An 18,140-nucleotide genomic window follows, 5' to 3' on the forward strand; every position below is an offset into this window, starting at 1 on the left:
AATCATATCATTGATTTAAAAAAACATGTATTTCTTATAATAAAATTATCTCATTTTCCAAATCTAGGCTTGATGAAATTCACATGCCCTGGTATTTTTAGGTTTTAGATAGTGGATGATGAGCTAAATCCCATAAGATATTGACCCCAAGGTCTTGCCAATTCATCTCCAATTTCTGATGCCAGATACTAAGTTGAACAAACAGATATGAATGTTTAATTATTCATGTCTATAATTATCTTTCTTCACACGCAGAGACACTTCGATGTTGCCATTTTTAATTCACAATTCCACATACTTCCTGCCCAAAATTACTTTCCACTATTCTATTTTTCCAATCAGTGCCCAATTTTTCTTTCTCTGTCACAAAGCCAAACAAATGAGCCCTGATTCTTTCAGGACTGGAACTCTGAAATCCAAAGAAACACCATGTAATTCAAATTTGCAATCTGAGTTTGGAGAACAAAAGAACCTAATGTGGACTATTTAAAACTTCAATTGGAAAAAAGAAAATAGTAGAAGATTATAAATGAGAAAGCTGCTGTTTTATTTTTTTCAGACCTGGATGAAAATAAGAGGATTAACAGACCCTTTAGAGGACATTCATGATGCTCAGTTTTGGCCAGATATTATAAAGGGTATCCACTATATTTTTGGTAAAGGGTTTTTTTTTTTTTTTTGCAAGGCAAGGCAGAGATAATAGGCATGAGTAAAGGACAGCATTATAACCACCAAACTATCCAGCCAAAAGCCCAAGATATGTTGATTAACCAAAGCAGGAAATGTGATATCTTATCTTAAAAAATAAGAATTTTTAAAGTACTATAATCAATAGTATCTTTCGCCGTGAGCTTAAGACCTATTTATTTGTCTGCGCGGGACTGGCATAGAATTTTTAGTTGTTTATGGGTTTTAAATTTTTTAATTAGTTTTTTGGGATTTTAAATGCATTTTAAATCTGGGCCAAATTTTTTTTTTTAATTCAAAAAGTTTTACAAAAAAAATTCCCCTCCCCTTTCCCCCCAACCCCCCTCCCTTCACTAATACCCTCCCCCCTCCCCCCTGACTTCCCGGAACAAGCACAAGGTATAGTTAAAAATAAAACAAACATATGCTAAGAAAATTTTTCCCCAAAACTATTATACCAATTTTCCCCTCTAGCTCTGACTTCCTCCTAACATAACCAAAATCCTTCAGAAAATAAAAAAATAAATAATTTTTTTTAACAATTAATAGTAATAAAATATATAAATCAATAGAACAAATTAATCCTAAAGTATTTAAAACCAGCTAAAGCATAAAAATCCAATCCAATTCAAAAAATATCTCCCTTATAGCTTCTATAACCATATAATTTTCCCCCCAGGTCTTTCTTACATAAGATCTTTTGAGAATATTCTATTTAAAATTCAGTGCAACACATTATAAAATATCAATACAGAAAATTACAATATCTATTCAACTTTAGTCCTTCCTCATCAAAATCCAGTATAGATCCAAATATCTAGTCTTTTATGATAGATATAAAACATATAATCAACCCATTTCTTCCAGATCTTCCTCACAAATTGTCTTTCCGGGACACTAATATTTTTGTCTGTTAATATTTCAAAAAAACCTTGTTTCAAGGATAATACTTTTGTCTCTTGCCATTTTTTTTGATGCATTAATCTCTGTCTTTCCTTCATTACTCCTTTTGAAAAGTCAGTCACAATATTTCCAATAGTTCCTTATGTCCAAGAATCCACAAATTACTGCCGTATATTCCATCAGTCCAAAAAGAGAACTCTTGGAAAACATTAACCCTGTGAGTTTTTTCAGTTCGGGAGACAGCCTCCTGTAGCACAAATTCAGGCATTTCATCCAAACTATTTAAAGAAAACTTCTTTACATCAACTTGTTTATTCACGATCATATCTTCATATTTATCCACTTTTGTTTGTATCTCCTCCATTCCATTTTCCAAGTGATTGCACTGGTTAATTTCCTCCAAGCTCTCATCCAAAACGTCCCAATTTTTTATCAATACGTATTTTTTAATAATTAAATACATACTTTCTGTGTAATCCTGTATAAAGTCACGAATCCATTCTTCTGAAAGAACCTTCATGACAAAATTCCTGCTGAGAATCCCCTTGTAAAATACTTAAACAACATAATATAATCCAACAATCCACAGTCCAACACAATAAGATAAAATCTCCATTCAGTTTCGATTCCGCAGCAAGGCTCCCTTTGATGTATCGCTCTGCTTTCAGTTGCTCTCAAACACCATTTTAAACAATTAAAAGAAGGGGGGAAAAATTTCTCTTTTTAGGTGGAAGTCAGGAAATCAAAAATACTTGCAAACCAATAATTGTTCACCCATGCTTCTTCCATCTGCTTTTAGAAATCCACAAAAAGAAATCAGTTGTTAGCAGAAGTGGACATCTTCCTCTTTTCCTGCTTTTGCAGGAGCGCAGTGAATACTGGAGATTAAGAGAGGATTCAAAGGGATTCAACCTTTCGGGACTTTGCATAACAAAAACAAAGCCCCTAGGGGAATCTACCACTATCCCCCCCCTTGCTCTTTCTCTCTCTTTCAACCAGAGAGGGAAATTGAAGCCGGGAACAGCTGTTCGTTGCTGTTTTCACCAGCTTTTACCATATTCAGTGCGGAGTGCCATAAATTAGTGGCTGTGGATGCCGGCATCCCGGTACAGTCAGCTGCAACCGCGGCTGACTGTTGGGGGCGAGTTATTGGCCCCAATGGAGGGGGTACGCAACTTGGGTGTCCTCCTGGATGAGCGGCTGTCGTTTGATGATCATTTGGCAGCCGTCTCCAGGAGAGCCTTTCACCAAGTACGCTTGGTTCGCCAGTTGCGCCCCTTCCTTGACCGGGATGCCTTATGCACGGTCACTCACGCTCTTGTCATTTCTCGTTTGGATTATTGCAATGCTCTTTACATGGGGCTGCCCTTGAAGTGCACCCGGAGGCTGCAGCTAGTCCAGAATGCAGCTGCGCGGGTAATAGTTATCTATACGATAAAATAGCTCAGCTGAGGGACGGTCTGGACCGAATTTGGGATGATCCAAGCGAGGGAGAGGAGGCACGTCTTGTTGAGCCCATTTGGGATGAGTTTGACCCTGTGGCTCCCGAGGATGTGGACAGGTTGTTGGGGAGGCTTCACAGCACGACATGTTTACTGGACCCGTGCCCTTCCTGGCTGGTACTGGCCACTCAGGCGGTGACACGAGGCTGGCTCTAGAGGATTATTAACGCTTCTTTGTTGGAAGGGGTTTTTCCTGCCGCCTTGAAAGAGGCGGTGGTGAGACCCCTCCTTAAGAAGCCCTCCCTGGACCCAGCTATTTTGGGTAATTATCGTCCAGTCTCCAACCTTCGCTTTGTTGCGAAGGTTGTAGAGAGTGCCGTGGCGCGACAGCTACCCCAATACCTGGATGAAGATGTCTATCTAGACCCGTTCCAGTCCGGCTTCCGACCCGGATACAGCACGGAGACAGCTTTGGTCACATTGGTGGATGATCTCTGGAGGGCTAGGGACAGGGGTTATTCCTCTGCCCTGGTCCTATTAGACCTCTCAGCGGCGTTCAATACCATCGACCATGGTATCTTGCTGCGCCGGTTGGGGGGATTGGGAGTGGGAGGCACGGTATATCGGTGGTTCTCCTCCTATCTCTCCGACCGGTCGCAGACGGTGTTGACAGGGGGGCAGAGGTCGACCGCGAGGTGCCTCACTTGTGGGGTCCCTCAGGGGTCGATTCTCTCGCCCCTGCTGTTCAACATCTAAATGAAGCTGTTGGGTGAGATCATCAGTGGTTTCAGGGTGAGATACCAGCAGTACGCTGATGACACCCAGCTGTACTTTTCCACCCCGGGCCACCCCAATGAAGTTGTTGAAGTGCTGTCCCGGTGTTTGGAAGCCGTACGGGTCTGGATGGGTAGAAACAGGCTCAAGCTTAATCCCTCCAAGACGGAGTGGCTGTGGATGCCGGCATCCCGATTCAGTCAGCTGCAGCCGCGGCTGGCTGTCGGAGGCGAGTTATTGGCCCCAAAGGATAGGGTGCGCAACTTAGGTGTCCTCCTGGATGATCGGCTGTCATTTGAAGATCACTTGACGGCCGTCTCCAGGAGGGCCTTCCACCAGGTTCGCCTGGTTCGGCAGTTGTGCCCCTTCCTTGATCGGGATGCCTTATGCACAGTCACTCATGCGCTTGTTACCTCTCGCTTGGATTACTGTAATGCTCTCTACATGGGGCTCCCCTTGAAGTGCACTCGAAGGCTTCAGTTAGTCCAGAATGCAGCTGCGCGGGTAATAGAGGGAGCTACACGTAACTCCCATGTAACACCGCTCCTGCACAGACTGCACTGGCTGCCTGTGGCCTTCCGAGTGCACTTTAAGGCGTTGGTTATGACCTTCAAAGCGCTCCATGGCTTAGGACCTGGGTACTTATGGGACCGCCTGCTGCTACCATACGCCTCCCACCGACCCGTACGCTCCCATAGAGAGGGACTTCTCAGGGTGCCGTCCGCCAAACAATGCCGGCTGGCAGCCCCCAGGGGAAGGGCCTTCTCTGTGGGGGCTCCCACACTCTGGAACGAGCTTCCCCCGGGTTTACGTCAAATACCTGACCTTCGGACATTCCGTCGCGAACTGAAGACACATCTTTTTATCCGCGCGGGGCTGGCTTAAATTGGATTTTTTAAATGTGAAATTTTATTAATTTTTAAACGGGGTTTTTAGTTTACGGAAATTTTAATTTCAGGCTAATTTAAATAAGTTTTTAAATGGTATTTTAATCTGTATATTGTATTGTTTTATCTTGCCTGTACACTGCCCTGAGTCCTTCGGGAGAAGGGCGGTATAAAAATCAAAATAATAATAATAATAATAATAATAATAATAATAATAATAATAATAATAATAATAATAATAATAATAATAATAATAGTGGGAGCCACTCATTGCTCCCATGTAACACCACTCCTGCACAGTCTGCACTGGCTTCCTGTGGTCTTTCGGGTGTGCTTTAAGATCTTGGTTACCACCTTTAAAGCGCTCCATGGCTTAGGGCCCGGGTACTTATGGGACCGCCTGCTGTTACCTTATGCCTCCCACCAACTCGTACGCTCACACAGAGAGGTTCTTCTCAGGGTGCCGTCCGCCAAACAATGTCGGCTGGTGGCCCCCAGGGGTAGGGCCTTCTCTGTTGGAGCTCCTACGCTTTGGAACGAACTTCCCCCTGGTTTACGCCAAGTGCCTGATCTTCGGACTTTTCGCCGTGAGCTGAAAACGCATTTATTTATTCAAGCGGGACTGGCTTAAAAGTTTTATTAAATTTTAATTGGGGTTATTTATGAATTTTAGGGTTTTAAATTTTTTAAATTTCGGCCATCTTTGTAATATGCTTGGTTTTAAGTTTCTGTTTTAATGTGTATATTGTGGGTTTTTATTATCTGGCTGTACACCGCCCTGAGTCCTTCGGGAGAAGGGCGGTATAAAAATCTAATAAAATAAATAAATAAATAAATAAATAAATAAATAAATAAATAAATAAATAAATAAATAAATTAGCACCCAGCGAGAAAGGTGGCGCCACCCGGAAGTCAATCTGGGCCAAATTTAAATAAGTTTTTTAATTAATGTTTTATTTCACTGTGTATATTTGATTGTTATTTTTATTCTGGCTGTTCACCGCCCTGAGTCCTTTGGGAGAAGGGCGGTATACAAATTAAATAATAATAATAATAATAATAATAATAATAATAATAATAATAATAATAATAATAATAATAATAATAATAATAATAAATGAATTTTTCATTTGATTTTCTTAGTGCCAAACTTGGCATGACAATGAAGCTCAACCATTGATCCACTCTTATGAGATTTTTGTAACTTTGCTGCCTTTAAACACTGGATTTTGCTTTGCAAACAGAGGATTGTCTTAATTTATTGACAGGCTGGGACTTTCCAAGAAAGGATTCCATCATGTACATCCATATCCATATATTTTTTTGATATACGTATTGGATTTTCTTCCTATGGAAATTGTTAAAAGCCGCTCTCACTTATAGGACTCAATTTTATCTTGCTGAGAATACTACATGTTTGTTTATTTATTTTAAATATTTATATAGCTGCCCATTTTATGTCAAAATCTGAGTAAGTTCCAACCAGGAGCGGAATGCAAAGTTAAAGGGACATAATGAGATTCAATGCCAGGGAGATAGACAAGGCAAAAGAAGGATGGTGATATAGAAAAACATCATTTGTTAATCTGCTAGTATATGTTTAGACTAGTATTTGTAAATAGTCTTAACAACTAGAATCTTACTTTTACATTCAGCATGATTGTGGCAGGTTTGTAATAAAACGTGACTCATACACAGACTTATGGAGTTGACAGGCAGACCAAAGATATATTGGAGCTGGGTTGGATAAGGGTGGTAATTTTACCTTTCAGAGATCCATCCTCCTGTGTTTTAAGGTCTTTCAGCAATTTTAATGACAAATTTAAGGAACAGAGTTAATATTCAAAAATACCTTACCTGTGACCACGACTCGGCTCCTGTACAGGGTTGTTGATAGTGTAACAATGCTTGATTGGCAGATTCTTACTTGAGCTCCTGGACTTCTGCTGGTGATGAAGTCCTTTTGATATTGATTGACTTCATATCCATGAATGACTGTGAGGGTCAAGAACTTTAGAAAATATCTAATTTTTTTCCACATCCATCCAGCTGATGGTTAAACTGTCCTCTTTACAATAAAATGTGAAGGTTCAAAGAAATAACCTCCTGTCAACTTGAGAGAGAAAAAGAGGGAGACATTTGAAATTGGTCTTTTAGCTAGCATATGTAGTTGATGTTTTTTTATTGATAAAGCAAATTTTACAGAATAAAAATAAAGTTAGCATCAAGATACACTTCTATTTTACTCCCTTTGAATTGATATAGGATGTGACTGGGTGGTTGGGTTGAGAAAGGGTGACCTACAGAGACATACAAAACTGGTGTAGTGTTTTTCTTGTGCAATTTCATAAGACTTCATGAGAAATAACTAATCAATGGATAATATAGGCAATTTTACTCATAGCCTGCCACTGGGCATTGACTCAAATTCTGTCTTTAAGTCTATAAATTCATAAAGTTCAATAAAAACATAAGTGTTGCCCTATGTTTATATTTTTGACCCTCTCTAAAGCCAGGTTGTTCTGCAATGACATTGATCTAAATCAAACAGTCAACCAATTCACCTTTAAAATGTCCAGCATATAGCTTATGTAGTGGAACTGTTTAACAGATTAAAAGCATTAGAAGGGACCTTGTAGGTCATCTAGTCCAACCCTCCGCTCAAGCAGGAGACCCTACACCATTTCTGACAGATGGCAGTTCGGTGTCTTCTTGAAAACTTTCAGTGGTGGAGCTCCCACAACTTCTGAAGGCAAAGCTGTTCCATTGGTTGATTGTCCTCACTGTCAGAAAATTTCTCCTTATTTCTAGATTGACTCTCTCATTGATCAGTTCCCGTCCATTATTCCTTGTCTGGCCTTCGGGTGCTTGGGAAAACAGGTTGACCCTCCTCTCTGTGACAGCCCATCAATCTAACAGTGATAGATTTCCCTGATTTTTAGGAAATATGAGCTATGCGATCTGAGTAAAAATATTTGCCAGCATTGAGGACCATTGTTTGTTTTTAGCCTTCAATAATTTTACAGGGAGTAAGTTTTGTCAAAGCTTTTACTTGCTTCAGCTGCATGGGGAAAAAAAAAACCCAACAGGAAATTGAAGCCTGCTAGATCTTCTGGGAAAAGCAATGTAGTATTGCTGAAGTTAGTGTTGTCCTGGAATTGAGCCTCTCCACATAGTATCTGATTTTTATTAGTTTAGGGTTAGGTTAGGATTCCCAAAATGATTTAAATTCCATTCCCAAATGTACATCCCAAGCTTAAGCACCCATTCTTAGTGGCCAGGTATCTCTTTATCTCCTGTGCAACCTTAGAAAGCTTTTACATTAGCCACTCTTAAAGGGGTGGATGGGTGTTCAGCAAGACAGCTACTCAACAGCTTCTTTGCTCCTGTCTATTGGGAGAAATTAATTCAATTATTCACAATCTCTTCCAAGGACTACCTGTAGTTCCATTGTAACCCCTTCCTGAATACCAGCAGGGATGATGCCATCTGAATGAAGGAATATTCTTCTGCAGTAGCCCAGCCCCCACCCCCAAAAAAGTCTCCAAACCATGATATATTGGGGAACTCTAAAATACCTATTGAACCAGATGAGAACACAGCCCTAAGAACTCCTGGAGTACTGCAGCTATTGACCATGTAAGAGTGCTAGAAGGACAATAACTCAAGGGTACAAAATACCTACATAATGAAGGGTTCTTGATACTTTCTGAGTTTGGTTCTTTTCTTGCAGACATTTCATTACCAAACTAGGTAGCATCATCAGCTAGCAATGATGATGTTATCTAGTTTGGAATGAAACATCTACAAGAAAACAGCCATGCTCAGAGAGCACCAAGGACCCCTCATTTCCCTGAGCCACACATTTTCCTTTATTGATACGTAAATAAGCCAGATTCAATCCTTTTCGGCTAAGTAATGATATGTCAGAATTGTGTCTGAAACTTGAAACATGACACTTTCACCTATAATTATTTGTGATGTGTTTATAGAAGATACAGTTCAAAGCACTGGGAAACCATAAAATTATTCTTCTGTAGGTAGTCCAACAGAGGTAAAAGGCTGCTCTCTATGTTCTAAATATTACTATTCAAATATTGATATCAAATATTTTGTGCCTATATCTATCACAAAAATATGAAATAGGATCACTTTATGTGGAGTGTTTCTTGTTTAAAAACTGTGAACTGTGGGACATAAGTCTATTTTTATCTATTATATATATATATATTTATGCTAAAATTGGTCTATGAAATTCAATGTGGAAGACTGCATTTTTTATTTTATTTTTTGCTGACAGATTGGTGTACAAAATAGTTCAGGGGATAGAACCAATAATTGTTTTAGATTCTCTTGGGCTAGAATTGAATTTTATAATTAAAAACAGAAGATGTTCCAATTCAAATAACATTGACACATAACATGGCATAATTTTTACCATCTGAACAGTTTCTAAGTTTTATTTCCAAACAGTCACGTAAATTAAGTCTACAAGTTAACACAGAGTTAAGTATAATCAGTTATTCACTATGACAAAAAATCCTAATAATCTCATCCTGTCTATTTACTTGAATGTAAGCCCTAACATATTTAATGGGATTTTCTTCACTGAGTATAGATAAGTTTGTAATTTGATTTTTTTTAATAAAATGAATCATATAATAAATATATATGGAGGTGGGGAAGAAAAAAAAGAAATCTCAAATTTTATTTTAAAAACTATTTTTAACTTAGGTTTATATAAATGAAAAGAAATACAAATTTTATATATTATACTTTACTCCTTTTCTTAAAATGTTGATATATAGGAATAAATCTTCAGAACAAAAATTAAGCTATTTTCTATTGCTGGGGTGTCCAAACGACTTAAAATGGTCAAGAAAACAAAAACATGCTGGGTATCTTCCAAGTTAAAACATATTAAAACATATTAAAATATATTCATCAATTATACTGCACAAAATAAAGATTGTCTCAAAAAATGAAGGTTCTCATTGTGCAATTTAAGTTTTAAATCAAAGTTGACAAGTAAGTCTAAGATATCTCTCTATATGACCTATGGGGTACCTTCTACATATATAAACACAAATTAACATTTCATGGCAATTTGTTAATTTAATTAGGTATTTTCAGGATTTATTTCTAATATTACTTAAGCAGAACGTCCCCTATTTCAGGCTTTTAGCTAAAGGTCATATTAGTGAATCTTGTTTTGCCAGGTGGATGTCTAACATATACAGGACTTTGATAAAAAACAGCTGTAGCTGCCTGATACCAGCTATGGCTGAACTGCAAACAAATATATCTTGGCCCAAATACTTGCCACATCTGCCAACAATTAATTATCTATCAGAACTGGAAAGCAACACAAAATAAACATGAACTGATTTCAGAATAAGCAAACAAACAAGAACCTCAGCATCATTATTCATCAAGTGGAGGTGAAGTTACCCAATGTGTAGACTCAGGCTCAAATCTGTCAACTGGTAAAGTTTATTGGGCAGTATTAGATAACAAAAGATCTGATGGACTGAATGCTTTACAGATGTTCTAGGACTGAAGAAACCAATCTGTCATTGGGCTCTTCAGGGATATCAGATATAAGTGTCTTGCTACCTTCCATATCACCCTAAGCATCCCTGCATCTCTGCTTAATCTTCTTCCTTTGTTCAGAATCTTCTTCTTTGGATCAGAACAAAATTTATGTTAACTTTATTAAAGTAGCACATTCCTGAGGTTAGCAGGCTTTCTGTCTCTTAGTGTAGGTTTTGGTTCTTCAGCTTAGTTTTGGGACGTTAGAAAACTTATAGATTAGTCTATTTAGTTTAGTACTGCCTGCCGGATTTCTATATTCTTTATCTTCTCAATATACATAAAGCTTTTGGGAACTGAATTTGGCAGAGCACTGAAAGCAAATTGACTTCTGTTGCTCTTGGCATTTCTCAAACATGAATCTAAGGCTCAGGGACATTTTCCTCCACCAGTTTACTACCTAGAGAGACAGCAATAACAATTTATTCCTTTTGCCCAATTCTTGGTTGCATAGCAGCTTGATTCCTAATCTTGGGAAGATACCTTAATTAGCATTTTGTAAAAAAAAAAAAGATTAAAGCAATAGCACTTAGACTTATATACCACTTCACAGTATATTATAGCCCCCTCCAAGCAGTTTACAGAGTCAGCATATTGCCCCAAACCATGTGGATCCTCATTTTACCAACCTCAGAAGATTGGAAGGTTGAGTCAACCTTGAGCCAATCAGGATCAAACTGCTGGCAGTGAGCTAGTCTGCAATATTGTATTCTAACCACTGTGCCACCACAGCTCTTTCTGATCACCATGGCATCCTTTCTGATCATCAATGACATTCAGCTCTTTCTCTTGTAGTCACTTTCATAGCAAGATCATAAACCACTGGTCCCCTACCTTTTTGGTACCAGGGACCTGTTTCATGGAAGACAAAGTTTTCACTGGGGGGGAGGGGGAGGCAGGGAAATGGTATCAGGATAGCACACAGGGAACCCTTCACTAGAGGAGGCTTTCTTTTGCTCCAGGGGAAAATCAGAAGACACAGAGAAACCTTCACTTGAAGAGGCTCTCTGCTTCTGCTCCAGGGGAAACCCCCAATCAAAGACCCAGGGAAGCAGAAAGAGGCATGAATGAGCACTGCTCAAGTGAACTTTTCAATAGCTCCTCATTGTGTTTTCCTTCCAGATTACACCAGTGAGTTTCTGTTTCTAAGAAAGAGGGAAGAAAATGGGGGAGAAGAGAGAATCCTAACAGCCTTCTGGCAAAACAAGCGAAAGGCCCAGCACGTTAAGGAAGTGCTGAGAAGAGAGAGAGAGAGAGAGAGAGAGAGAGAGAGAGAGGGAGGGAGAGAGAACGCAAACCAGAGCAATGCCACTTTGCAAATAAACCTGAAATAAGTGGTGGGATTAAAATAATTTAACAACCAGTTCGCCCAGGGTCAGGTTGGCTGTTGTGGGAGGCATCACCCATCCCCATTCTCCAGTTCTGCTGCACATGTGGGATGAGCTTCCTGAGATGGCCAATCTGACCCTGGGTGAACTGGTTATTAAATTATTTTCCCCCCACCCCCCGCTATCAAAGTGGGTCCTGGGCACTGTGCTGCAATGGAGAAATGGGAAATGGAGCAGCCAGCATGAGGGAAGAAGGAGGCCACTTTCTTCTCCCATCTCCTCCCCATTCCCAGGTCCATTTCCTGTTTCTCCATTGCAGTGTAGCACCATGCCCATAAAGCTTGCCCCACCCACCACCGCCCAGGTTCCCTCGCTTCCCCCAAGCATTTCTTTGCCTATCTAGATTTCCAGGCCTGCTGCATTTCTCTGTCGCATTTCTCACCATCCTGTGCAGGGAAACAAAAGTTTGTGGGAATAAAAAAAAAGTTCAATCAATCAATTCCAACTTCTCATGAAAATAAAAGATCTTGCAAAGTTGGAATTGATTGATTTAACTTTTTTTTTAGTCCCACAAACTTCAGTTTCCCTGCACACAACGGCGAGAAATGTGACAGGGAAACATGAGGGAGCTGGAAATCAGATTAGTAAAGAAATGCTTGGGGGAAATGAGGGCATCTGGGTTCCAGGCGCTGAAATGGGCCTGTCTCTCTCCAGCAGCTGTCCAAGCTGCTGGAGGGAAGGCCAGCATCTACCAGCACTTAAACGTGGTGGCATTCCAGTTCTAGCCAGGAAGGGCAGCTGGCATGGGTGCTGCAAGCAGGATGCCCGCTCAGTTCAGCACTCCCCGACCTGCTGGTACTCTGCCAGTGCTTTGGCCCTGGGCTCCCGCCTTATGTGCAGGCCTCGCCTGAGTGACATGAACGAAGGCACCACATCTCCTTTTGGTTTCTGCTGCTCCTCTCTTGAACTTTTGGGAAAGGTTTTTTTCCCAACCTGGAAGGAAGTTGAATGAAAACCAGATGTGTTCAGGAAAACACAGATTTTCAAGAACACATCTAACTGGTTCATTGAACTCAGCAAAAAATTAGGTATCGGTTCTACCAAACTGGTGGGAACCAGCTGAATCCCACCACTGAGTAAAGCCTTTTAAATAGACAGAGAGAGAGGGGGGGAAGGGAGAGGGAAGGGAGAGGGAGAGGGAGAGAGAATGAGAATCACACATATCAAATCAGACTGCAAGAAGCAAGCAGGATGTGGCCAAAACACATGACACATCCTCAGACATCAAAACAAAAGTGAAAAATGTGAATTGAAATACAATGGTTGGTTGCTACTAGTTCACCCTGGTTCGGGCGAATCAGTAGCGGTGGCAGGAGGCTCCACCCGCCTACCTGGACACTTCTGTGCATGTGCATGTGCATGCGCAGAAGTGTCATGCAAGTGCAGACACATCCACAAGTGAACTGGTAGCGACAGGTTTTGAAACCCGCCCCTGGAAGAGACCCATCTTTCTTTGGAACAACCCCAGGGCAGCCACTTTGGGTCTGACTGGTTGGATGGAACCTGGGGCTAGCTTTTTGTCTATGAATGTGCATAGTTACTCCAGGTCCCTAGAAGTCATGGAATACAGCTTTGGCTTTGGCAACTTAGCCCCAGGGATGATTTTGATTGCACAGTCTGTGGATTGGTGGGGGGTGAGTTCATCTAAGTCACCTTGCTGAATACTTTGACTAGGTCTTTGTACTCCAGTAGATGCCCTGCAGCAGCTTGTCTTTTGAAATGGCAGCCACTTCCTCTTTTGGCCCATCTCCCTGCTTCTGGCTGCTAATGCCAAGAGCTAATCCCCCCCCACCTCAAATTCCCTTCCTTCTAGTTGACTCAGGGGTTCCAGCACTTCAGCCATGTAAGCCATTCCAATCCAAGTGCCACTATAAAGATTAGAGTCTTGGTGTGGCTCCCCATGGTTAGCTCCAGGGGCTCAGGGACTCAGCCCACAACAGACCCGTCCAGCTGGAAAACACAATCGGGTTCCTTAATTTTTTCAGGATGATTCCCAGTTTCCCCATCAGAGTTGGACTTATTAAACATCTGGTGCACCCCAAGTCTAGTAGCGCCCTCTGTTTTACTCTCCTCCCAGAATGGGGATTAACAGTTCTAAGGGTAAGGTGACCAGCTTGATCGGTCCACTTACCAAAGGGTCATCTTCGAGGTCGCTGTCAGATAGCCTGGGGTCTCCTTCAGGTGGAGTCAGAGTTTCCCCTCTGGTTTTCAGGGATGGGCAGAACTCTATGACCTCACCAGTCTTCAGGGCCATGTCTCTGAAGCATGGCCTGGCTTTGCCGGTTTTCCTGTAGGCTGACAATTGCTTTTCTTTGCTAGAGTTTTCAAAGGGCATTCACCAACTCGGTCATCCTCTTTTTCACATTTGAAACAAGCAGTGGAATGTGGGATAACTACTTGTGGCTTTGCAGTTTAATGTTTCCTCTCTGGTGGGGACCCTTCTAGATGCGGGTGCATTGGTACTGGTGGTGAAATCGGCTTGGTCGATTTCTGTCTCCTCCACCAGAATGTACCTGTCATGGAGACAATTCAGTGTTCCATGAGAGATACAGGTGTGGTAGATGTCATTATTCAGCCCATCCTTGAAACAAGCTTACAAGGATGGCCGCTGGCCAGTTCATGTGAATTCTTCAACGTATTTGGCCACTGGCTGGCTGCCCTGCTTCATGGTTTTGATGTGGTCCCTGGCTTTACAGTCAGCTAAGGGGTCCTCAAATCTTCATTGGAGAGCCATCATGAAATGGTTAGAATTCCGGAGCTCCGGGGCATCTGTATTGTGAAGGGTCCCCATCCATCTTGCTGTGGCTCCTTCCAGAGCTCAAGTGATGACTCAGGCTCCCTGGATTGGGAATTTTCTCCCATACTCTTGCATATAGGTGAGGATGTAGGTGAGGAAGAATCCCAGTTGTTGGGGGTCCCCATTGAACTTGATGCCGGGGGGGTGCTTTTCATTTGAGCTGGGGGGCTCTCCCTGCTCTCACCCCATGGACATTCACTACCCCCAGATCCCTGCTCTCACCCTGTGGATGTTTGCCACACCCAGGATTGGCAGGTGTGGCATCTGCTCCATCCAAACTGGTGACATTTCCAGATGCTCCTGGGGTTCACCGTTCCTTCTTCTGTATCCCCTGGTTTCTCTTTGCCTCCATCCAGATGGTCCAGTACACTCTGGGCTCTCAGGTGCTGGAAAACCTCCAATATGAAGTGCATGGCATGCTTTTTGATGTGATCCTCTCATCATCCAGGTCATTGTCATCAGACAGGGCTTCCAGATCACACCTCCAACCCTTTTGCCTTCAGGTGAGGGTGACTCCTTTGGTTCTCTCTTCCCACTAGTCCTTCTTCTCCATAACAATGAACCATCTCGGCTTTTCTTTCTTCATGGGGTCCTCCAGGGCAGCCAGTTCCTCCACCAAGACTCCAGAGACGGCATCTGCTTGGGCTGTGGTGGAGGTTCCCCCCCACCCCAGCACTCTCCTTCTCCATGATCACTGCCCTAGTCAGACATGGTCTGCAGGGTCCCCTTAGTAGAGCAAAGGTTTCTCTGGATTGATCTTTTTTTCAGATCCTGCTTAATGTAAGGTCTTGCCTCTGCTACCTCCTCAAGAAAGGCCTCTGGTGGCGCAACAGGCTAATGCAGCCTGTTATTAACAGCAACTGCTTGCAATATTGCAGGTTCAAGTCCCACTAGGCCCAAGGTTGACTCAGCCTTCCATCCTTTATAAGGTAGTTAAATGAGGACCCAGATTGTTGGGGGGCAATAAGTTGACTTTGTATATAGTATACAAATGGATGAAGACTATTGCTTGACATAGTGTAAACCGCCCTGAGTCTTCGGAGAAGGGCGGGATATAAATGCAAAAAAAAAAGAAAAAAAAAAAAGAAAGCAGAACTCTTAAAACTGGCAGCATTTCAAAAGGAACTTTTATTGGGATAGCAAGAAGAGTAAGGCAGGATCTGAAGTTCCTGTTCAAAACTGTTAGATTAAAAGTTGTAGAAACCCCTCCCCTATGTCCAGTCCGAGGTGACCCAATCCACAGATGTGAAGTTGTTGTGAGAACCTTGAGCTGAGAAGATGATAAGAAGTTGTTCTCAGGCACTTCTTGCTTGTTTCTCTGAGGCTGAGACAAAACAGATGGTCTTAGGCTTATCCATCCCCCCTCCCATTCCCAAGAAGCTACATCAAAGTAAAGGAAAGACTAGAAACAGAAAAAGATTATAAAATGGCACCCAAGCCCCCTCCTGCCAGAATGGCAGCATTTCGATAGGGATCTATGGGGATCTGACACAATGGTAGCTTGACCATCCATGTCCAGGAAACTCGTATATAAGATCTTTCTCTGTCAACTAAAAGATAGTGAAAGAAAAGATTTCCAAGGTACTATATTATATAGATTTCTGGTAACAAAGTTAATAAAGGCATTATGAAAGGATTCTAGAGATTGCTGTGCTCAAAATGCAAGCCTTATTTGTACTGAAATCAATGTTCAAAGATTTGAATTCCTCTTTCTCTAGTGGGCTGAAGACATTTCCTTTGGGGCATAAGCAGTTATTTCCACCTGTCTCTTATTTTGCTGTTGGACTTATCCAGTGGTGGGATTCATCCAGTTTGCACCACTTCGGGAGAACCGGTTGTTAACTTTCTGAGCAGTTTGGCAAACTGGTTGTTGGAAGAAATCATTAGGTCAGAAAACCAGTTGTTAAATTACTTGAATCACACCACTGGACTTATCTCCTGTCAGAGTTGCAATCATGTCAAAACTTGTTCTCACAGAATAATTTGTATCCTGGCTGAAGCCTTCAATAGGCATTCCTAGTAGAGTACAGAACATCAGGAACAGCATGCTTACAGCGATTAAAATATGTCAAAACACCATTCTATGAACCACACAACATTTTTGCTGACTCCCAGCATGCATGTATTTATTGTTGGCAAAAAGGAATGATTGGTGCACAGAGTGAGAAAAGGCTTATCAGAGCTAAACACCAGCAGGTTGATCTACAAGGATAATTTTGCCCTTTTGTTATTTGTTACATTTAATGCTGTATATTTATGTACGTGAATACAAAACTGACAGCTCAGGGGCATTATAAAGAGTCTAAAATGAGGAATGGAAGAAAAAAATACAACTAAATTGGTTTTAAGAACTGACTGTGAAAGCACGATCACTTCTTAAAGCCAACTTTAAGAACTTTTATCCTATGTGCACCAATAAAGAATCATACGATAATAACTCATGCTAAAACAAACATGAGAATGTGAAAAATAAATAAAATAAAACATATCCTACTAGAGCACAGTTATTCTGAGCATCTATTACATAGCTACACTAATTTATTTTATATATCATATAAAATAATGATATATACCAAGTATAGGAAACTGTTCTTGTGTCTAGTTGTTCTGGTGTGCAATGCTCTATAGTTCTGAGTGTAGGAGTTGAAACAGTTTATGTCCAGGATGAGTATCTATTAGACAGCTACAGTAATTTATTTTATATATCATACAACCACCAAATAAAGGAACAATAGAAAAGTGAGCCTGTTGTAAGCATTATGATTCTTATGACACTATGACATAGAACAAAACTAGTGTCTTCAGCTGAATAAAAAATGGTTTCTAAATGCACATTCTTTCATGCCCTTTCCTAATCAGTACAGATGCATATAGAAGGTCTTAGCATGAGGCTTGATTTAGCTGACTGCCTGAAAAGGCTAACCAGGACCAGATTAGATTAATCACTAGATGGGAGGCAATCAATGAATCCTTGGGCTGCAGGCTAAACTAAAAAGTTGAGGAAAATTAGTATTATTCAAAATGAAGAAAATTTGGTAAAACAAATTAGAAATCAAACCCAGGGGCATATAAAGAGATTGTATAATGTGTTGGTCGAAATAGATTCTGAAAGCGACTTGATAAAGGATTGTATGATAAAGTGGGCGCAGAATATTCAGGAACCAATAATGTTGGAAACTTGGGAGAGAATTTGGGTTAGAAATGTTAAATTTACGCAAGCGCAGAATTTAAGGGAAAACTTTTATAAGATGTTTTATAGAAGGCATTTAGATCCTAAGAATCTATCATGTATGTATCCAGATATGCAAGCGAAATGTTGGAGATGCAATTGTAATGATGCTACATATTTTCATGTATGGTGGACTTGTAAGAAAATTAAGTCTTTCTGGATAAAAATTTGGTGGATTATGCAGAATGTTTTGAAGAAGAAGATTAAGTTTCAACCACAATTTTTCCTTTTAGGGATTACGATGGATTATACAGTAACTGATACTAAATTGAGATTGAACTTGATAACAGCAGCAAGATTACTAATTGGACAGTACTAGAAGAAAAAAGAACTACCTACCTACCTATGGATATTGAAAGTTTCTAATTTGGCGGAGATGGCCAAAATCTCAGCCTTTTGAAAGACAATACTCAAGAAAAATATTTAAACGAATGGAAGAAA

This window comes from Ahaetulla prasina, chromosome 7, assembly GCF_028640845.1.
Source record: "Ahaetulla prasina isolate Xishuangbanna chromosome 7, ASM2864084v1, whole genome shotgun sequence".
NCBI lineage: Eukaryota > Metazoa > Chordata > Lepidosauria > Squamata > Colubridae > Ahaetulla > Ahaetulla prasina.